Source organism: Pseudonaja textilis, chromosome 4, assembly GCF_049901715.1.
Source record: "Pseudonaja textilis isolate UNSWEBS1 chromosome 4, rPseTex1.2, whole genome shotgun sequence".
Lineage (NCBI taxonomy): Eukaryota > Metazoa > Chordata > Lepidosauria > Squamata > Elapidae > Pseudonaja > Pseudonaja textilis.
Window position 1 is genome coordinate 61,885,157 of NC_141993.1, and position 14,267 is coordinate 61,899,423.

General features: G+C 35.6%; 1 protein-coding gene across 2 annotated transcripts in view; it reads left to right on the forward strand.

Annotated features, from left to right (window-relative positions):
* The first annotated feature begins 2,147 nt into the window (after positions 1–2,147).
* The window catches only part of ACSL3 (acyl-CoA synthetase long chain family member 3), a 48,821-nt gene continuing 36,701 nt past the window's right edge, over positions 2,148–14,267 (forward strand). The window contains exons 1-2 of one of the 2 annotated variants that reach the window (XM_087933206.1): positions 2,148–2,193; positions 4,226–4,307. The gene's annotated coding sequence lies outside the window, so the exon portion shown is untranslated. The remainder of the gene's footprint in view (positions 2,194–4,225; positions 4,308–14,267) is intronic. The other variant, XM_026701512.2, reaches the window with a different exon arrangement.

The following is a 14,267-nucleotide window of genomic DNA, read 5'->3' on the forward strand; positions in this document are numbered from 1 at the left end:
ATGCTCTTAACAATCATAGAAATAGAAAGGAAAGTGATCCATTTTAATTGCTTGTACAATAGAAAATCTTGCAATTGCAAGTTGCCTGACTGAAGTTCAGGCTTTCCTTAAGTGTTTCAGTTCTGATGATTCTTAAAATCTCACTAAAGATTGTATCAAAAGAGATAAAGAAAGCAGTCATATTTCCACACACAGGTAGTCCTCAATTTACAATTGCAACTGAAACTAAATTTCCATTCTTGAAGGCAGTTAAGTGACTCATTTTAAACTTTTTTTCTCCACATTTCAGCAAATTACTGCACTTATTAAATGAATCATGTGGCCCTTGAACAGATGTAGCTTCCCCACTTTGTGACTGACTGGGTAAGTTACAAATGGAGATCACATGACTTCAGGAAAGTGATGTGATAAGATCATCATCAGTCAATTGTATAAGTCAGCTTATATAATTTACATCCTGTGATGATAATTGTAATGCCATCAAACAACAACGCCTAACAATCTCAGGTCCTTGAGAAGGGCTCAGCAGGTGGATAAAAATGCCAAATCCAGTCTAAACATCTGGCTGAATGTGTGCCCAACCATATCATAATCATAATAAACACAAATAAAATGTAACAAAACCAAATAAAATAACAAGTTAACAGAAAAATAGATTAAAAGTGGCAATGACAAATTATTTCAGATATTTGGAAAAGTTCTGCATAAGCAGCTTATGAAACCTCCAAAGGAATGTGCAAATATTAATTCTAATGGAAAGTATTTCTCAGAAGCTGAGAAACAGTACCCCTGGCCTCACTTGCCCTAACTTCACAATATGGTTAAAAGCTTCTCTTTCCAAGAATAAGCTGTTGGGCCAGATGAGTTGGTAGAAGATGGACTTCAGGATTTATAAGTTAACACCAAATTGAGTTATTGGTAAGCAATATGGGGAGGGACAGAAACACAGGAATAATTTAATATTCATCTGTACCTGAAATGGTTCCAACAATTGATTTCTCTTAGTATCACTTACTTAAATGCCTACTCCCATATCCACAATCATGTCCAAAAAGGGAAAGCTGTACAATAGTTATCAAATATGGCTAGACTGGACGCAACACAGTCTGTTTTGAGATTGCAAGCATCACCCTTGTCATAAAGAGGCAATGATAATTTCCTGGACCTAACTAACGGCACCTTCTTTCACCTATCTTCTGTACCCTAAAGGAGGCAAGAAGAGCAGGGATCAAGAGCACAGGTGAACTTCCAGCCATACATACTACCGTAGAAAGTTCCATTTTAAATCTTTCGTTTGCTATACCGTATATATTTTGCAAGGTTTATTTAAATCAAATTTGCAACAAGCAATCAAAAGCAGGAGACAAATGTTTTCCGATTTAACACTACTTCAAATCGGCCAAATTCAAACGTTGAGTTCTCCCTACGTCATTCATGATTCCGTCCTATAGCGGCAAGACGAACAGAGAGACCAGGAAGCCCAGTACCTGTATTTTTAATCTTTGTTTAGCCTAGGAAGTTAAATTACTAAAGCCACTACTAGCCTATATCGATCTGCATAATACATGGCCTTTACATTATCAGATCACACTGAGAGCAAGACCGTGTAACGTTGACGAGGCTAAGAACGGTGGCAACAATAATTCTACAAATTGGGCAGTGCCTGAGCAATGGACACGCTGGCGTTTAATTTGCAAAGCATTATACGGTATTTCCAAGGCAGCATCCTTTGCTTTCATTTAGCCGCTGCTGCTGTAGTTATTCAACGGGTCTATTGTGTCACCACCCCCGCCAGCAGCCGCTTTCTTCCAGCGACCGTGACCCGAAGCAAAAAGTGACCGAGAGTAACCTTTGCGCTCTTCTCTCCCGCGCGCGTGCTTTCCCCCACCTCTCACCGACACAACCGTTTTAGAACGTAATAGAGCCAGCCCCTCGCGCGCCACCCTGCGCGAACCAATGAGGATTCGCTGCCGCGGCATACGGAATGAGCATGGTCCGCGCCGGCGATTGTGAGGTGCGCCAGCTCGAGGCGGAAGGAGGGGGAGGGGGAGGCTCATCACGGAGACTTGGGCCTTGTTCATTGGCTCGGCGGGGCTGGTCCGCCCAAGGCTGGAGTTAACGTATTGCCCGCAGAGGGGGCTCCCGGCACACACGAGGAGCGTCGCTTTACCAGCTTCCCCTCTGGCCGCAGTGGTGAGTTCGGGAACCGGGAAAGGGGACGGAGTGTTTGTTGGAGGGAAGAGCGGATGGGTTTGGAGGGCGAGGGCCCCTTTTAGGATCGCGTTGGGAGTCTCCCAGGCTGTGACAGAGCAAGCGAGGCAGGAAGGAAGCAGGGCAGTCGTTTCTTAAGAGGAACGGGATCAGGACCGACCCAGCACGGGCTTGAGGAAGACACCCGGAGGTGCCTGTGGGAAGCAGGCGAAAGGCTTTGGAGCTCAGCATCAGACCCGAGAGGCCTGCTGCATAGTTCCAGAATTTATTAATAAGGTTTAATCCTGCACGATTTTGTACCAAGAAAGTCGTATGCAATTCCGTTTCCCTCTACCCGGGTTAGGCCGGTGAAGGCTGCAACTCCGTGTAAAGCTTACCAGCGAGTAAGTCGGATACGCGGCGAAGTGGGGGCGAGCTCATTTTTGAATAAATGTTTCTGGCTGCCTTGTGTATCCACTTCTTACCTTGTCGTAAAATGCCTCAAGAATGTTCATAGTTGCGTATGATAAATGGTAGTTCTTTCCACATGTGCAAGTTTTAAGCATTATTCACTCACGCTGATGCTTTCTTGAGTTGACCCTTGAAGTGTCATCCTGTGCATATGGATTCAAAGTAAGCTCCATTATATCTGCTAGAGTTTCCTTGGTAGTAGTAGAAAGTAGGCTTAAGGTCACACTGCCAATTACCTAATACAGTTACCTAATTTCACAATTTTTATGCATAAGTTGAGTAAAGAATTCTGCAACTTTTAACCTATGTGATTGTTCATTTCTATATTAGCAATTGTGAATATAGAAGCAGGACTTGCTCTATTCATGAAAAGTATATGAACATTTATGCACTTGTGCCAGTTCTATTCTTACTACCACTACTGCAAACTAGCATCACTGATAGGAGCACACATGTGTTTCTATAAATAGGGTTGAGTGGCCAGAATTCAGAACTGCTTTAGAGTAGTTAGGAGAAACTGTTAAATTAATTTATGATATAATATGGTGGTAAATGGTATCACTGCAGTAGATATATAAAGTATTTCAGAAGAGTAAGAACTTTTTTTCCTTTAATTTGCTTTTTACTTTATTTTTTTTACTTCTAGACTATTTTTGCTGTGTACAGGTAGAGTGGATCAGTATGTTAAATTGCCTTTCATGTATAAGAGAGCAACTTTCACCTACTATAATCCTTACTTATCCAAAGCTCTATGCACTTTCATTAATAGAAATTGTGATAATATCTGGAATATGGTCTGCTAATTTTTAATATGTTTATTGAATTTATGGAAAGTTGAAAGTAAGCATACTTGGGACTTTATTTTTACCACAAAACTCAACTTTGAGACTCCAGTACATTTTTATAGCCAGAAAATGTAGAGTCATATTAATTATTTTTGCTGTGACTAGTTATAAACATTCATAAAATCAATATGAACATATGAATTGGGAACCGTGTGATTTTCTCATTGGTTCTTTTAGTGCCTCTGTATGATTTTACACAAAGAGACTTCTAGGGGAAAAAACTAATAATGGATAATTTTCTCTGTCGGTATAATAAAATCAATATTATGTAGCTGAAAATACTGATAGTAAACTATTTTTGGAAATATTTAATTAGGTAATCACTTGTAACTTTCAGCAGTGGCTACTAAGGTATAAAGAATTTTCCAAATACCCGCTTGATTAGATGATTCTAACCATCTTGCAAATTACTTGTCAGACAAGTTTCTTTAAAAAGTTTACCATCAATTTGGGGTCATCAATCCATAGATTCTTTAAATCAAGAATATGCAACATATGGCCAGCAGAGCCTTACTTACCCTTTTCAGAATTGTATAACAACATATACATTTGAACTGTATCATCAATGCCAATCTAAATATATGTTGCATTTCCAACATGGTTGTTTAGCTTCATCTGTGTTCATGGCCATATTAGCATTCTGTGATGAAGAAGAAATCTTCAGCATTAAGATATATAAAACCTGAGGCTCTGTTCCTGAATTGCTGCATTATTTTCAGAGTTTCAGATTCATTTCATCTGAATTCAAAATGAACAACCTCTTGGATCACTTTGCCATAATTGAGATACTATAATCAGAAGGTATGCACTAATGTTTGTTTAGAATTTAGCCACATCTCTCTTATATTAGCATCTTTCATATGCTCAAGAATTAATTCTACATATAAATAAGTGATTGCTATTTCTGATCTCAAACGAGTCTTTTAATATTCACTCATCTTTAAAGGCATGGTTTTTACAGTCTAATTCTCTTAATTTTTTCATTTGATTAGGATTTTCCTTCCTGATTTTTTTCTTGGTGTATTATCTAACTCAGGGGTCCCCAACCCCCAGTCTGTGGACCGCCATGCCAGGAACTGGGTAGCACAAACAAGTGAAGCCCCATCCCCAGTATGCAGGCACCATGGAAAACCACGCTCTCCTCTAGTCTGCAGAAAAAAACTCTCTGCGGGAATTGGATGCCACTGATCTAATTATTCACTTTTTTAAAATGCTATTCATATTAAGGAAATATATTTTTTATTTATAAAAAATGCTTATTTTTAAGAGAAGGTTCAAATTTAAAAAAAAAAAACTTCTAAATTTATACTATCAGTACAGAGATTCTTTACTGGATGGCCATAATAAAAGCAGAAAAGTAATGATGTAAATCTACCTCATCCAGCTGCTCTGGTATGTGTGTTAAGATTCTTATATGCAAAAAGAGCTTTTTGCAGTTAACAGTTGCAATTCCTAGACTGGGGGCTTTGCAGACAATCACTTTATCACTTTCCATATGGGCTGATACAATATGTTCTACATGGGGCTGCTGCTGAAGACCACTTAAAATGTGTTGGTCCAGAATGTGTGGTCCATGATGGGGCATACCATGTTATGCCCATATGATGCCTCTGCTCCATGACCTGTACTAGTTGCCTTCTAGCATCCAGGTACAAAGTGTTGGTTACCACCCATAAAGACTTTCATGGCATAGGCCTGACTATCTGAAGAACCATCTCTCTGATGGTTTCTGCCCCACCCTGGACAGAATAAGCATGCTCAAATATAATAAATACTCAGGTTATCACTAGGGCTTTTCTACAGATACCCATTTAGTTTACTTTATTGTCATTGCACCTCGTACAACGAACTCAAACACCATCTTCAGTGCACATCATGACCATGACCATGAAAATAAACACATACATCCTTCACACATTGAACCAGAATTAAGTAAATAAATATTGCAGCTTTTTTAAACTACATATTTAACCCTAATAGTATAATTATAGTACTTCACTATATATTTTGAATTTTCTAAAGCAAGAAATTAAACAGTATGAGAAAATGATAATTATCCTAGTTATAGGAGATATACATTGCAAACAGGTCTTTTGTATGTGAATTCGTATCAGAAATAGGTAAACTACCGTACATACATGTTTATGTATACATCAGTATATAGACCAACCCTTGAATTTTTGACCAAAATATTTTGAAAAAATGTGTCACCCAAGGGTAACCTGACTTAAGGTTTTTGTATTCTTTAGTTTTTACTATTGGTTAATCCATGGGTTTCTATTTTTCATGTATTTTGATTAAAATGTGTCAGTTTATCCTCAGTTGGGCATATTCACTAGTATATACAAGTTATATAGGAACTTTTAAAGGTATTAACGTATGTACTCATGGATAATCTTATCTATGCATAACTTTGGCGGCATATTTTGGCACCTAAAATTCTTGTTTTATTTACAAGTATATACATTATGGTAGGTTTATCCTCTAATAGCTTTGAATTAAATTACAAAATCCCTTCTACTCAGCCAGCAGTTGTAGATATGTTAGTTGTCAGCAATGGTAGGGAAATGCATTTCAATGATATCTTTTTCAGATAGGCAAACATTGGGCCCAAACATATACCAAACCAGCAGTGGTTGGATATGTGTAACATATAACATTAAAACAAAGCCGATAATGAATTAGGAATACATGTAAACCTAATCTGATACTCTTGTGGTTATGTGTGTGTGTATGTATATCCACACACATATTTTCTACTAAAAGCATGTAGGGAGTTTGTTTTGAAAACATGCATACTTCTAAGAAATTACAATTTCTAGCCCCCGACTATAGTCCTCTGTGTGTTCTTTTTGTACTGCATTTGTCCTTCAGTTGGGTTTAGCGTGGAAATACTGTTGGAAGAACTCCATGAGTGCATTGGAATTTCTTCCAAATGCTTTCTGAATTGGATTAATTGTTTATAACAATGTTTTCATCTTTATGTCTATGAAAATACTAAATATCAACTTTTCCATTTAGGAATACGTGTGTAGCTCAGTGGATTCTGTGAACTACTCTATTGGTGGTCCTCAATAAAGTATTTAAGGCATAGTGTATATGAGGCACACTTTGCTAGTCAATGGCCAAAGTAATAATTACAAATGACTGAGGCATAACTTCCCTAAAGAGAAAGAAGTCCATTAGAGACAAGAGTCACCAGTCTCAATTTTGGTACACTGAGATAAAATGATTGAATTACTCAGCAGATGTTTTTGGGGCTTTGGGATTGGAGGAACCTATGAAAGATTTAGATTTTAGAGCCAAAATAAAGTAAGATTTTGTTCTAGTTAGATTTATGTCTTACTTGGATATGTCATTAAAAATATTTAAAATGTTGGAATGTTTATTTGGAATTTAGACTACTTGGGCCTGGTACTCATGGACAAACTGAAGACAGCTGCTTTCTCCACCAGCAGTACGAAAATTTGTTTAAAGTATTTTCTACTTCGATAGAATTATCACCTTATATCAATAAGTACTTCAAATATTAAATGTTGCAAACTTGAATTACTTTTCATTGTAATTGCATCTCATGATACCTCTCCAAAAGTGGTCATTTCATTTGGTTAGTAGGAAGAATGATTTAAAGAACATTTAGTGCTTACTCTAAGAATTCAGCCTTTAGTCTAATTCAGTCTAAGAATCGTCCCTTTCAAGAATGTGCAATCTAAATTCTTAAGGACCATATTTCAAGTCCCATGATGTGTTTCTTCCTAATCTGGTTTTGAGCCATGGGGCTAGTGTAACCAAATTGAAACTTGTACCAATATTTACATTCTCTCAATGATTGCATATACCTCCTCCCCATAAGCTTGACACCTGTGATTTTAAGTAATGCCTTTATTTCATTTTGAGGTAGGATATTGCATGAGAAATTGAAATGTTGTGTTCTCTCACTATAAAGATATAGTGGAACTAGTTCATCAAAAAAAAATCTGATTATGCTGGATCCTTACGATAATGTTCCAAGTGCTTGCTCATATATGCTGCTTAACAATCTGTCTTCAAACATTGCCAAATATCTTTTTGAACATTAAGGTAACATTTGCTCTTTTGTGGTCAGTTTTTGAAATTCAGATTTAATAGCAATGCTATTTCATCTTTCCCATTCCCTGCAATTCTGTTTTAAAAAGAGCTAATATTAAAGCCTGCAGCTGGTTAGCCACTGTTGCTGGCAGAATGCTGAGCTTAACCCCCCCCCCCCCCTCACTTTTTCTGAAACATTTCATGAACAATTGCACAGAGTGAAATCTTGGAGTTGTAATAATTGGAAGAACTGCAGCAGTAGTAGCTGGAAAAAATAGGCAAATATACTTTGTAGTTTACTTGTAATCAATAATGAGTACATAATTCTGGGCAGGAATCATACAAAGACAATATAAACATCCATGTCCCATTACAATTATACAGTTCCAAGGACAACATAAGAACTGAAGCACCATATAAAAATTCCAGAAGACAGACAGCACAGATATTGTGCTCCACTAACGTCCTGACCCCAGCAGCACAATTTTATATTTTTGTTCAGTGTGACAATTATGTAATTGCCAGTAAAGCAAAAACCCACAGTAACATTTGATATATTCATTTTACTGAGAAAATAAATTATTATGCAAACGCTGGAAGATACTCAATTGTTGTATTATATAGATTGTCTGATAAAGTTAAAACACAACTGAAAGCAATAAAGAAGTGTTTTTTTATAATAATGAAATAAAATTTAAAGTGTTACTGTTAATTTCAGTCTCCTCCAGATTATGTGGGCAGCTTTTATTCAATACCATTATTCGATTTCAAAGTAGAATACATATTTTCCATCTCTTCAAAATCCTACTGATAGATTAGAAGGATCCTTCCCCCCCCCTCGCTCCTGCCCAACAGTAATATTAGAACAGCTTGTTTATTCTAATACATCCCATTATTTATAAGAATAAACTTCAAAGAATCTGAAACATGCTCTCAAGTTGTGTTAACATCCACTTCATCTTCCATAATTTTATTACACAACCAGATTTTCATCTTCAGTTCTGAAGTTTACAGACTGCCATAAGAATACTGATTATTAGCTACTATATAGTTGAATAATGGATTTCAGTGAGACTGCACAGGATTGCAATTTAATTTGTTTCGATGGCATAATATGATTAGTAAGATTAATGGCTAGAACATTTGAAAATGATTTAAGGAAGTTTCAACATAGCTTGAATATATCATTAATATAATTAAGGGTTTAATCTGTTTAGTTGGAAGTTTTTTCCTCTAACTTTGAAAATATTTTTAATAGGCTATATAACATCTCTTTGTATCTGCCTAATAAAAAGATTTTAAAAGCTTCCAATATTACTATAAAATTTAATTTGAAATATGTAGAAAATTATGAAAAGGCAGGTTTTAAAACAAACTGATTAAAAGTCTTTACCATATCAGTCAGCATAAATAAAAGTTTGGAGAATGGGAGCTGCAGTACAAAAAAAACATGACGGGCACTAGGTTGATTAAATATAATGGTTTTCCAAACTGCCAATACTTGCAACACTGCTTTTTGTGCTAAAAAAACAAAACAGAACACTTTGCCAAATTTGTAGTTATTCAAAGGAAAAATATTCCCTCCACCCAAAAAAAGACTCCAGCACAAATCCCTTTTCAACGCTAAAGTTGCTTTACTTATCTTTAATAGCAAAGTGCTGTAGCTGCGCTTGAAATCAGTGTTATCAGTGCCTGAATATTCCGCGGGGGGCGCTTCCAGTGCTTGGGCCAAGATGTGTGGGTTTGAAGCCGCACAAGGAACCGGCTGCGACTTGGCTGCCTTTGCGTGAGTCAGAAGTTGAGGCCAGGGAGAAAGCTACTAGTGTGGAATTGTGTCACAAGGCAGATTTTCCATTTCCACGCCAACCCCTATTTGGAGGCTGCATTTAACCCCAAGGAAGACGAAAAAGATGGCAGGGCGCCCACCTGGGAAAAGGAGGGTGGGAAGGGCTACACGGAGATGGGCAGGAAAAGCTGGCTACCCTCACGCCCACCGGGGGCTTTCAGGTGAAGTTTACCCATAAGCAGAAAGCTGCAGTTAAAAAAAAACACACAACATGAATCTAAAAGATGCTCGATAGTAGGCACTTCTCACCCACGTGCACCACATTGGCTCTGAGGAAACATGTATATAAACAATAGATTTCACAAAAGCTAACTAGATTGAATCATGCGATTAAAAAAAAGAGCACTAGAGGGCGACGGTTTTCTCTAAATGTACTTTAATTCACGGTATAAACTTTCCCAATGAACTCTTGACTTCACTCTTGTTAATCCTTGGAATTTAATATAGGGAAGGTTTTGAAATGTTTAAGCATCCCTCTTCTGGTCCCTTATTTTTTGCTTTTGATAACTTACTAGCATGCTGCCCCTGGACATGTTTCCCTTTTATTATCCAATGAAGACTAACCATTTTTATGTTTAAACCCATTTAGGTTCAAAAATTCACATTTTTAGGTGCTTGTTCTTGATAGCAGCCTCCAATGACTGCAATGAGATTTAATATTGAGTGCAGCTTGTTCATTGTTAGCTTTTGTACCATGTATTGTTGGAAGTCTAAGAAAAATACAGTTGTTCAGTATTGGAATGTAAACTGATCTTTCTATCCCTTTTTAGGACTTTATTTTACAAATTGCAGTAGCACTTTTAGCTAAATCATTGGTAAGGTTTTAAAGAGTTCGCCAGAGTTTTATCAGCTTCTGCAGCTTTAATGTTAGCTATATTTGGAAACCCAAAAACTCATTTTGGAAATGAGTACTACCTATATTATCTTTCTCCAGTATCTCTCACATATCTCCCTCAGAAACTTAATTTTTCAATTATTCAGAAACTTTAATACATCTCATTGATTTTTGACATTTTTGTACAATTCTGTTATTTATATTTTCTCTTCTTTGTGTAGATAATCTTCATTTAGTGACCACAGCTGGGATCAACAAATGGGTTTTTAAGCAGAGCAGTCATTAAGTGAAACTGTCACTTTGCTTATTTCAGCTTTGCTGTGCTTTACAGACCTGTGAAGATTGTAAATGCAATGATTGGTCATAGCATTACTGTTTTTCATCACTGTCCTAATTGTGAATAGTTGCTAAATGAGGCAGTTAGTAAATGAGTACTACCTGTATTTTCTTTCTTTAGTATATCTCACATATCTCCCTCAGTGTCTTTGAATTATTTACATAAATATGATTACGCCTTTTCCTGCTATTTTCTAGAACCCAGTATTTATTTGAATAATCTTTTCTGTTTCTTGTTTTATTTTCTGTCTTTTGTCAGCTATTTCATCTTCTTTTGTTTTTTTCCATCTGGGGATATATAGTTAACTACATATTCAATACACCTTTCCTAACAATCTACCACTTGTGTTTTATTATTTTAAATAATACAACATCAAAGAATTACATTAATTATACATACTAGATCACAGAATCAAAGTTAAAAGGGGGCATTTAAGCTGTCAAATACAGTTATATGCTCAGTGCTGGAAATCAACTAAAGCATCCATGTCATGTTTTATTCAGCCTCTGCTAAAAAGTCCACCACTCTCTGGGTATTTGGTTCCATTTGTAAAACTGGTCTTACTGTTTTACCAACAGTCCAAATCTGCTTCCTGTTACTTAAATCCATTATTCATGTCCTATACTCTGAGATGATAGAAAACAGGTTTCTCTATGATGTCTTCGGTCTTCTCAAAATTGCGCATTCTTTGTATGTTCACTATAGCTTTCCTAAATTTAATTGTAATCCTTGATTATTCTTGTTGCTGTTTTCTATACCTATTTCATTTTTAAAAACCTTTCTATGGATTGGGGCCCAAAATGGAATACTCATGGGTTGGATGCATTATCAGGTGAAATATTTACCTTGTCTGATTTGAAAACTATACTTGAAAATAGTTGCTTTTTCTTTTCCTTTCTTGCAAAATCAACCTGATGCTGGTTCATATTTAATTAGTTGATAAATAACTGTTCCAAACTTTCTTTCACAAGTATTGCCGTCAAGACAGATATTCCCCATCTTATAACTGCATTTAATTTTTTTCCTCAGTAAAATACTGTATAATTATCTTTTTTACATTTCATTCTGTTATTGTTTCCCCATTTCTCTAACCTATCAAGATTGTTTTCTGACTTTGAGATATTATTTCACTGAGTTTATGTCATCTGCAAATTTGATAGATTAGAATGTAAGATACATCTTCATTCTTTTGTTTTTAACAAAAAGTTTAAGAGTACAGGACTTCTTTTTTTTTTTTGAAAACTGGAATAACATATGCCCTCCTTCAATCATTTGATACTACATTTCCTCTCTGGTATTTCTCAAACATAATAATAGATAACAATTATTTGGCCAAACCATGAGCAACTTCCTGTAATACTCCATAATTCAATTTTCTGACTTCAAAAAATTAAACCAATTAAAAGTAAATAGAAATTCCATGGCTGTAATTCTTTCAGTTCTGCTTCTTCAGTTTTTAAGAATTGATTATTGGAATTGTTATCTTTAAAAAAAACAAAAACAAATTGACCCCGTAAAGAAAATTAGAATTATTCAATCACTACACACTTACTATTTTTCAGATTATCTTCAAAATAAATTGAAAAATAACAGATAACTGTTCCATGAAGATATCAATAAAGACTAATTAGTTTATTTTGGAGACATCTGAAGAAGGGTTCCCCTCTCCTTTTTTTCCTTTTTCATTCTCTGAGCTTTAGCTGTTGTTCTAGCATCTCTATAATTTAGGATTATGAGTACTATTCCTTGCTGAGCTATCTTATTTCTCACCGCCTATATATATGTTGATTTTAGATCTTTACTCATTTTGTATTGTTTACTATCCTTTCTCCCTTCTTTGGTACTCTTTTTGCTATTGTATTTTTAATATTTTTTTTAAAGGAACTCCCCTGAATCTCAAACTCTTCCCATAAGCTTCTGCTATGGAATTACTTTTGCTCTTTATTAAAATATGTTTTCTTAAAATCCAGTATGCAAATTGTATCTTCTTCCATTGCCTGAAAACAGTCAGCACAAAAACTGCTGGAAATTTTGTTAAGGATCTTTCCTGACATAGTTTGTTGTTAGTTTATAGCAGCAAAAAGCAGAAGAATATTATAATATTTTTTCCAACTAAGAATTTTATTAAAAGGTATACACTTTTATCAGTTGAGAATGCAATGAAACAAGCTGCAGCTCATGGAAGTGTTTGTCTTTTATTAAAATTTGTTAATTGGTGCTGCTAGATTCCTGATTGTTTTGCTTGGTAGAATTTGTGTCATACCAATCCAGGTAATACTCAACTTATATTTGTTTAGCAACTATTCAGAATTATGATAGTACTGAATGAAAAAAGTTAGGAACCCTTCTTGAATGTATAATCATTGCAGCATCCCTGCCGTTGTGATAAAAAGCCAGGCATTTGGCATTGTGCTGATCCTTATGCCTGCCTCCAGGAGCCACACCAAAAAAGGCAGATTCTTGCATGGTTTATGAAGCCAACAAGAATTATATTCTTTGAGCTAATAGATCACGAGTGTCTTACTTAATCACCATAAAGACTTATGACCAAAATTTTGGGTTCATTTGTGAGTTTTAAGTTGAGGACTACCTCTATTGAGATAATAAAAAACATAAATCACTGTTACTACTTGAAGACTGGAAAGTACCACCCATAAAGCCAACAATATTGCTTTTATTTTTCATTTGCTCCTGATGGTATTGTTTATTCAAATGCATTTTTGTGCAAATATGTCTATTTTTAACATGAAGTGGAACTCTTCTACTTTTCTATTGCTTCAGTCTCTCTTAATACATTAGAATACAATAATTACAAGATACAGTCATGTGAGTCATCCTACTGCGGATTTCTCTTAAGTCACGTTTGCCTTTCTGTACTAAGATGTTAAGTTCATCTTTCTTATTTTCCATACTGGGAACATTAGACAATGAAGGTCAGGGACTTAATAAGCAAATATTCTGTTTGTTTATTTTTACTGAATGTTTTAACAGTCTTCCTAAATCTTTATCTTAGGTCCTTGGTTCGGCCTTTTCATTTCAGTTCCCACAGAATTCAGTTTGAAGTCTTCCTGATCAAAGTCACTATGCTTCACTAAGTCAATTCTTATGAGAACAACCCACTTTGGGCCAGTAATCCATTATTTTAGAAATGTTCCAAGAAATAAAGACATCTTTCATTTAGTACTGTTTCCCAATATTCATTTGTGAGGGGCTTTTTAAAAAATCCCCAGTGAAATTCATGTCAACTCTCCCTAGTTATTTATTGTGTGAGCTTGCATTCAGGAAATTGCCGCCACTTCCAGTAGCTTCTGCAGCAGGAAGCATTCACTTGATCATCTTATGGTGATGAGATAAACCAAGTTAGAATAATCAACTGTATTAACTCCTTTTAGCACTAAATATTTTTTCAAGAGGGGTTTCTCCTCATTTTTTGGAATATTAGAGTTCACATTCACATGCCTTTCTAAAAGGTATTTATATGATGTAGGTCTTGTCTAGAAGTTTGTATTTTCTTATTAAACTTGAAATGATATGGGTAGCTGAAACAGGAGTTGAAAGAACACAGAAAAGCATATTACAAAGCCATCTTCCGCAGACATGAGAAGCACCAAAATGTTATACATTTAATTATTACAGTTGATGTTTGTAAAGCTTTGATATTTATCATGGTTAACT